Source organism: Hordeum vulgare, chromosome 6H (genome assembly GCF_904849725.1).
Source record: "Hordeum vulgare subsp. vulgare chromosome 6H, MorexV3_pseudomolecules_assembly, whole genome shotgun sequence".
In the NCBI taxonomy this organism is placed as follows: Eukaryota; Viridiplantae; Streptophyta; class Magnoliopsida; order Poales; family Poaceae; genus Hordeum; species Hordeum vulgare.
This window is the reverse complement of record NC_058523.1, coordinates 94004065-94013391: the sequence shown is the minus strand read 5'-3', so window position 1 is coordinate 94013391 and position 9327 is coordinate 94004065.

The following is a 9327-nucleotide window of genomic DNA, read 5'->3' as shown; positions in this document are numbered from 1 at the left end:
AAAGGGCTACGCGGTTGCCAGCCCGCATGTGCGCCCCCTTTAGTCCCGGTTTGTGTCTCAAACCGGGAGGCAGCCCGCATGTGCGCCACCTTTAGTCCCGGTTTGTGTCTCAAACCGGGACTAAAGTCCTCTACCTATATATAGCACAGCCCCCCTCTCCCCTCTTCCTTGCATTTTTCTTGGATGGAGCATTGTGGGTGGGTGCTTGCTCTCCACTTTTTTTTATGCACTAGAGGTGTTTGTTGAAATGTGTGTTAGAGCAATGCCGCTTCAGTTCATCGAACACAACTATGATATGAGATGCCTGAGCCACGCTTAAACCTCTTCCTCTTTATTTCTACTTATTCTAAAAGGTTAGCAACTATATTTCCTCGTTTAGACCGTGCGGTACTAATTTTTAGGATCGTGATTGTATTTGATATACTGTCGTATAACACAGATGAGCCATCCATGGATGTACGGTGATCGACGCACAACCGCTTACAGAGAAGGCGTGCATTCTTTTCGAGATGCAGCCGATGCGAACAAGCATGGTGGTGGCTATATGTTTTGTCCATGTGTTGAATGTCGGAATGAGAAGGATTACACTTCCTCAAGAGTCATTCAGAGCCACCTGCTTCGGTCCGGTTTTATGTCGGGCTATAATGTTTGGACCAAGCACAGAGAAAGAGGGGTTATGATGGAAGACGACGATGAAGAAGAAGAGAACGATGATAACAACTACCGATTTATGTTCCCTGAGTATGCTGCAATGGAAGACAATGAAGAAGAAGACCAGGATGAAGAACGGGAACCAGATGAGCCCGCTGATGATCTTGGCCGGGTCATTTCTGATGCACGGCGAGGTTGCGACACAGAAAAGGAGAGGTTGCAGTTCGAGCAGATGTTACAGGACCACAACAAATTGTTGTACCCAACTTGTGAAGATGGCCAGAAGAAGCTGGGTAGCACACTGGAATTGCTGAAGTGGAAGGCAGAGACCGGTGTGACTGACTCGTCATTCGAAAAGTTGTTGGTACTGATGAAGAAGATGCTTCCAAGAAAGAACGAATTGCCCGCCAGCACGTACGAAGCAAAGAAGCTTGTCTGCCCTCTAGGATTAGACGTGCAGAAGATACATGCATGCCCTAATGACTGCATCGTCTATCGTGGTGAGAAGTACGAGAATATGGATAAATGCCCGGAATGCACTGCATTGCGGTATAAGATCAGAAAAGATGACCCTGGTGATATTGAGGGCGAGCCACCTAAAAAGAGGGTTCCTGCCAAGGTGATGTGGTATGCTCCTATAATACCACGGTTGAAACGTCTGTTCAGAAATAAAGATCATACGAAGTTGTTGCGATGGCACATGGAAGATCGTATGAAAGACGATAAGTTGAGGCACACCGCTGATGGTCGGCAGTGGAGAAAAATCGAGAGATAGTTCCCGAGATTTGCAGCTGACGCAAGGAACTTATGGTTAGGTCTGAGTACAGATGGCATGAATCCTTTTGGGGAGCAGAGTTGCAGTCACAGCACCTGGCCAGTTACTCTATGTATCTACAACCTTCCTCCTTGGTTGTGCATGAACCGGAAGTTCATTATGATGCGAGTGCTTATACAAGGTCCAAAGCAACCCGGCAACGATATTGATGTGTACCTAAGGCCATTAGTTGATGAACTTTTACAACTGTGGGCCGAACCAGGTGTACGTGTGTGGGATGAGCACAAACAAGAGGAATTTAACCTTCGAGCGTTGCTTTTCGTAACCATCAATGATTGGCCTGCTCTTAGTAACATTTCAGGACAGTCAAACAAGGGATACAATGCATGCACACACTGTTTGGATCAGACAGAAAGTATATATCTGGACAAATGTAGGAAGAATGTGTATCCGTACAATCGTCGTTTTCTTCCGCCCAAGCATCCCTTAAAGAAAAAGGCAAGCATTTCAATGGCAAGGCAGAACCCCGGGGGAAGCCTGTCATCCGTACTGGTGCTGAAGTATTTGATATGGTCAAAGATTTAAAAGTAATCTTTGGAAAGGGTCCTGACAGCCAACCTGTTCCTAACGGCCCTGATAAGCGCGTACCCATGTGGAAGAAGAAATCTATATTTTGGGAGCTACCCTACTGGGAAGTCCATGAGGTCCGCTCGGCAATCGACGTGATGCACCTGACGAAGAATCTCTGCGTGAATATTCTAGGCTTCCTGGGCTTGTATGGGAAGTCAAAAGATACACCGGAAGCACGGGAGGACCAGGAACGTCATAAAGGAAGAGATGGCATGCATCCAGGGCAGTTTCAAGGGCGTGCCAGCTACGCTCTTACTAAGGAAGAGAAGGAAATCTTCTTTGAAGTCCTTTTCAGTATCAAGGTCCCGACTGGCTTCTCGTCGAATATAAAGGGAATCGTAAATATGAAAGACGAAAAATTCCAAAACCTAAAGTCTCATGACTGCCACGTGCTTATGACGCAATTGCTTCCGGTTGCATTGAGAGGAATTCTACCGGAAAATGTTCGCCTGACAATTGTGAAGGTATGTGCATTCCTCAATGCAATTTTCTCAGAAGGTAATCGATCGAGAAAGTCTATCAGGGTTACAGATTGATGTGGTCCAATGTCTGGTCAGCTTTGAGTTGTTGTTCCCGCCATCCTTCTTCAATATAATGACACACCTCCTAGTTCACCTAGTCGAAGAGATTAGAATTCTCGGTCCTGTGTTTCTACACAATATGTTCCCCTTCGAGAGGTTCATGGGAGTCTTAAAGAAATATGTTCGTAACCGTGCTAGGCCAGAAGGAAGCATCTCCAAGGGCTATGGAACAGAGGAGGTCATTGAGTTTTGTGTGGACTTTTTTCCTGACCTTAAGCCGATTGGTGTTCCTGAATCTCGGTATGAGGGTAGGATGACAGGAAAAGGCACACTAGGAAGGAAAGCAAAAGTATGTATGGACGGGCATTCTTTCTGTCAAGCACACTACACAGTTCTACACAATTCCACCGTGGTGTCTCTGTATATCGTGAGACACAAGAATATTCTACGCTCCGAAAACCCGGGGAAGGCTGACTCTTGGATTAAAGGGGAACACGAGAAGACTTTCGGCAATTGGTTGTAGACACATCTCATGAATGACGACACCGTTGGAGATGAGCTGTACTGTTTGGCCAGACCACCATCTTCGACTATATGTACTTTCCAAGGGTATGAGATAAATGGGAATACATTTTACACGGTTGCCCAAGATAAAAAGAGCACCAACCGAAATAGTGGTGTCCGCTTTGATGCAACAGACTAGAATGGGCACTGTTTGGAAACATATTACAGGTACATAGAGGAGATATGGGAACTTGACTATGGACCTACTTTTATGATCCCTTTATTTCGGTGCAAATGGGTGAAGCTGACAGGAGGCGGGTTAGTTGTAGACCAAAAGTACGGCATGACAACAGTGGATCTTAACAATCTTGCGTACATGGACGAACCATTTGTCCTAGCCAATGATGTCGCTCAGGTTTTCTATGTGAAGGACATGTCTACATTAACGAGAAAAAGAAATCAGCAAAAGAAGATATCATCCGATGAGCCAAAACGCCACATAGTTCTTTCGGGGAAAAGAAACATCGTGGGAGTAGATGACAAGACAGACATGTCAGAAGATTATAATAAGTTTCATGAAATTCCGCCCTTCAAAGTGAAAACTGACCCAAGCATCCTACTGAATGATGAAGATTCTCCATGGCTACGACCCAGAAGAAAACAGAAATAATAGATAGGAATATTGGTGCAATAATGTAATAATGTATTAAACCTTTTATTTAATGCATGTATGGAACGTACTAAATTTCAAACACTTCTCATTTTCATATTATCCATGTAAGAGATGAGTTCTCGTTCGAAACCCTGATACTTCGAGAGAGATTGTCCGTTTTGTACACGAAGTGCATCCAGTTTTTGTCGTAGCCCTCTCAACTTTTTAACACATGCTATGTGGGTGAAATGATGATAGCATGCCAACTTTCAACATTTTCAGAGTTCATTTGTAGTGCTTTTCAATTTCAGGGTCAACTAGCTCAACAAAAAAAAGTAAATCCACGAAATATACCAAATGAAGTCAGAAATTGTTGAAATTTTGTGCTGTGCCTTTCAATGGTGCATTTTGAACACACAAAAAGTATGGAGTTCAAATAAGTTCACAAAAATGAAATCCCTTTGTAAGAGATGAGTTCTCGTTCGAAACCCTGATACTTCAAGAGAGATTGTCCGTTTTGTACACGAAGTGCATCCAGTTTTTGTCGTAGCCCTCTCAACTTTTTAACACAAGCTATGTGGGTGAAATGATGATAGCATGCCAACTTTCAACATTTTCAGAGTTCATTTGTAGTGCTTTTCAATTTCAGGGTCAACTAGCTCAAAAAAAATAAGTAAATCCACGAAATATAGCAAATGAAGTCAGAAATTGTTGAAATTTTGTGTTGTGCCTTTGAATGGTGCATTTTGAACACACAAAAAGTATGGAGTTCAAATAAGTTCACAAAAATGAAATCCCTTTTGTAAGAGATGAGTTCTCGTTCGAAACCCTGATACTTCGAGAGAGATTGTCCATTTTGTACACGAAGTGCATCCAGTTTTTGTCGTAGCCCTCTCAACTTTTTAACACATGCTATGTGGGTGAAATGATGATAGCATGCCAACTTTCAACATTATCAGAGTTCATTTGTAGTGCTTTTCAATTTCAGGGTCAACTAGCTCAAAAAAAAAGTAAATCCACGAAATATACCAAATGAAGTCAGAAATTGTTGAAATTTTGTGTTGTGCCTTTGAATGGTTCATTTTGAACACACAAAAAGTATGGAGTTCAAATAAGTTCACAAAAATGAAATCCCTTTGTAAGAGATGAGTTCTCGTTCGAAACCCTGATACTTTGAGAGAGATTGTCCGTTTTGTACATGAAGTGCATCCAATTTTTGTCGTAGCCCTCTCAACTTTTTAACACATGCTATGTGGGTGAAATGATGATATCATGCCAACTTTCAACATTTTCAGAGTTCATTTGTAGTGCTTTTCAATTTCAGGGTCAACTAGCTCAAAACAAATAAGTAAATCCATGAAATATACCAAATGAAGTCAAAAAGTATGGAGTTCAAAAAACCATATTATGAAATTAAATATTATCATTGGCGATTCATCTCTATTATGAAATCAAATATATCTAAAAACCATTGTAGAACATATGACCAAATTAATACAAGTTCATCATCACATTAAAGCCAAAGAACAGTAGTGATCAAATGTTATTATTACAAAAAATAAATACATAAAGTTCTCTCATAAAACAACATACAACTATGTAAAACATTTAAATGCAACAACAAACGCGATCAAAATCGCAACTAAGGTAACAATTAACCCAACAGCATAATGATACCAAGCCTCTTTATCAATGGCATATTTTCTAATATTCCTAATCTTCAAGCGCATTTCATCCATCTTCAAGCGCATTGCATCCATCTTCAACCGCATCGCATCGATCTTCATCTTGCGATCATCGATGACATCGGCGACATGCAACTCCAGTTCCATATTCTTATCCTCAATTATTTTCAATTTTTTCTTCAAGTATTTGTTTTCTTTTTCAACCAAATTTAACTTCTCGACAAGAATTTTTATGTGGGTTGGAATTTCCGGTTCACATACCTCCTAGATTAAAAAAATATATGTCACATTGGTCGTCATAATTGTCATAAACACTAAATAAAACAAATAATTATAAAAGATAATATATACCACATCCGAATCATAGACAGGACGAGGACCGACGGAGGCGGATACCAAAACAATCGCACTATATAATAACAAAAAATAATGAAAGTGAGTAATTTATACAAGTATGTATGTAAATCATACAAGTAAGATTTTTTTAATTTTAAAAAGAAGATAAGAACAAGAGGCTCACCACAGTGGTGCTCGCAGTTGGTGCACGACAAACCTAGACAAATATTAAGGAAAATGGAGCTTGGAGGTCGAGCTTGGAGAGGAGAAAGCTTAAGTAGAGTGGCTCTGGCATTTCATCGAACACGTCATGTGCATGAACTAGAGTGGCAAGAGCATGGCATGGTCACACTTCAACAACCAAAAAACAGGGGATATGGTGGGCAGGGGCAAGGGTTTATATAGGCAAAACTTTAGTCCCGGTTCTTTCCACGCCCCGGGACTAAAGGCCCCTGCTTCCCGCCTTCTGGTCAGCCGAAAAAGGGCCTTTAGTCTCGGGTCGTGGCTCCACCCGGGACTAAAGGGGTGTCTTTAGTCCCGGTTCGAGCCACACCCCGGGACTAAAGGCCCCTGCTTCTCGCCTTCTGGTCAGCCGAAAAAGGGCCTTTAGTCCCGGTTCGTGGCTCCACCCGGGACTAAAGGGTCTTTAGTCCCGGATCGAGCCACCAACCGGCACTAAAGATCCACCTGTATAAGCGGGAGTTAGAAAATTTCGAACCCAAATCGTCCATTTCTCTTCTTCTTCCTCTCGTTCTCCTGCCCGGCGCGGCAAGCGACGAACTCGACGACGCCGTCAGGCTGCCTGCCGTCCTGCTGGCCGCCGCCTGCCGTCCTCCTCGCCGCAGCCGTCCTGCTCGCCGCGCGCCACCCTCCTCGCCGCGCGCCGCCCCGTCCTCCTCGCCGCTCGCCGCGCGCCGTCGACACCTCCAGCCGGTAAGCCCCACGCCCCCTCCTCCCCAACACTCCGGCCAGCACAAGCAAAGAAGAAAAAGGAGAAGAAAGGAAGAAAAAGGAGAAGAAAGGAAGAAAAAAGAGAAGAAAAGAAGAAAAAGGAGAAGAAAGGAAGAAAAAGGAGAAGAAAAGAAGAAAAAGGAGAAGAAAGGAAGAAAAAGGAGAAGAAAAGAAGAAAAAGGAGAAGAAAGGAAGAAAAAGGAGAATAAAGGAAGAAAAATAGAAGAAAAGAAGAAAAAGGAGAAGAAAGGAAAAAAGGAGAAGAAAAGAAGAAAAAGGAGAAGAAAGGAAGAAAAAGGAGAAGAAAGGAAGAAAAAGGGAAGGAGAAGAAAAGAAGAAAAAGGAGAAGAAAAGAAGAAAAAGGGAAGAAAGGAAGAAAAAGGAGAAGAAAGGAAGAAAAAGGAGAATAAGAAGAGGAGGAGAAGAAAAGAAGAAAAAGGAGAATAAGAAGAGGAGGAGAGGAGAAGAAGAGGAAAAATAGAAGAAGAGGAGAGGAGAAGTAGTAGAAGAAGAGGAGAAGTAGAAGTAGAAGAAGAGGACAAATAGAAGAAGAGGAAAAATTAGTTTAGGGTTACAAGAAGAAGAACTATTTTTTTGTCGTTTAATTTTGCTATTGTATAGTGTATATGCTTAAGTGTTAATAGTGTTTCTTAGATTATTGCTTAATTTTGCTATTGTATATGCTTAAGTGTTAATAGTTTAATTTTTCTATTGTATATGCTTAAGTGTTAATAGTTTATTTTTAGCAAGAAAATTAATAGAACTAGTTTAATTTTGCTATTGTATATGCTTAAGTGTTCGTGACTGGGCTCCGCCCGGCTGGTATTTTAGAGTTTAGGTTCTAGCCAAGACCCGGCACTAAAGGTCCTCCTATATAAAACGAGCCTTCGAAGTTTCCAACCCCTCTTATATAGTTTGTTAGTTTATTAGTTAATCAAATGTCCGTTTTTTGCAGAACTATGGATCCACATATCAGGAACCTCGAAGAGGAAGAACTTCTCGAAGATATAATCAAAGACGGCCCCGACGTTGAACCAGCTGAATCTCCGACGTCATATCCAAATGACTCCGGATATGGAATGGAGGTCGAGCGACACGAAGATGAAGCCGATGGGGCAAGAGATAGGTCCAATGATGGAGAAGGTGATAGCTGCACTGATGGAGAAGCCGGTGGAGAAGCCGGTGAAGAAATAATAAAGTCTGGCGAGGTATACATATGAAGTTCGACAATCACTTGTAATATGTGAAAAATATTGGAGATAGCTCTATATTGTATACATATACATTCATTTGACGAATGTTTCTCCCTCTTAGGCCTCCACATCGAGCAAATCTACGAAACGAGGCCCGACTAGAAAGTTGGATGCACGGACGCATTACACCTTTGAGGTGATAATGCGTGCGGGTGAACCCAAGCTTCCTAAGAATGCTGCTGACACATTCAAGAAGCAATGCGGAGTTCTCGTTAGGGATCACGTCCCGATCAGCGTTCGGGAGTGGAACAAGCACAAAGGGGCAGCCGATAGTGACTATGTCGCCGAAAGGTACAAAGATAATCTTTGGAATGATCTCATGTCACATTTCAACCTACCAGAATGTGAGAATGAAGACGTCGCAGACAAACTGAGGGCCAAAGTCAAGCAGTGGACTCTAAAGAAGATGGCCGAACTGTTTCGTAGATGGAAGAAGAAGCTATGGAAAAACTATCTGAAGACAAAGAAAGTGCCAGTATTCGAGGGGTATCTAGCCAAGCAGGCGAATCACTGGAAGGAATTTCAAGAGTACAAGGAGTCAGAAGATGCCCAGGCATTATCAGAAAAGAACAAGATAAATGCCGACAAGAAGAAATATCACCACAAGCTGGGGCCAGGGGGCTATGAGACTGCCATCCCAAAGTGGGAAAAGAAAGAGCAAGATCTGATAGATAAAGGCATCGTACCTGAACCACTCCGTGATGAGTGGGAATTGAGAGCAAGAAATTGGTTCCTTGCGCATGGTGGGTCGTACGACGAAAAAACAGGGGACCTCATCTGCAATGACAATCTTAGGATACCCAGGGAGAATTGGGTAAGGATAGTGAAAGAAATTAAGGAGGGACAAAGAAAGTTCACTGCAAATAGAGATAAAGATTTGCTCACACTGGTCCTCGGCAATGACGAACATGGAGGACGAACGCGAGGCTTCGGTCCATCTTACCCATGGTGGCTTGGGTTTGCCAGAGACCAAGACACTTACAAAAGCCGAGAGAGAGCAAAGAAGCGGCAGCAGGATGAGGAGAATGACAAGTTCAACCAGTTGCTTGCCAGGATTAATGAGCAACAGAAGCAGATTGATGAGCTTAGAGGAGTACCGCGCCAGGAAGATCCTGCACTTGATATTACCGGCGCCCCATCTAAGCGGAAAAGCAGCGTGGCTGAATCTGAGGCCCCGCCCGACGATGAACGAAGAATGATAGAGGGCGGTCCCGGCTACCCCATGGATGGAATCAAGGATTCAACATCATGTGAACTTCATAAGAAATTCAAGAACATATCCATGAAGGTGGCCGTCGGACAAGCTTTACCTTCTGGCCCTAATGCACGCTGGCATGGCCGTGATATTCCAGCTGGCTTTGCTAAAGTC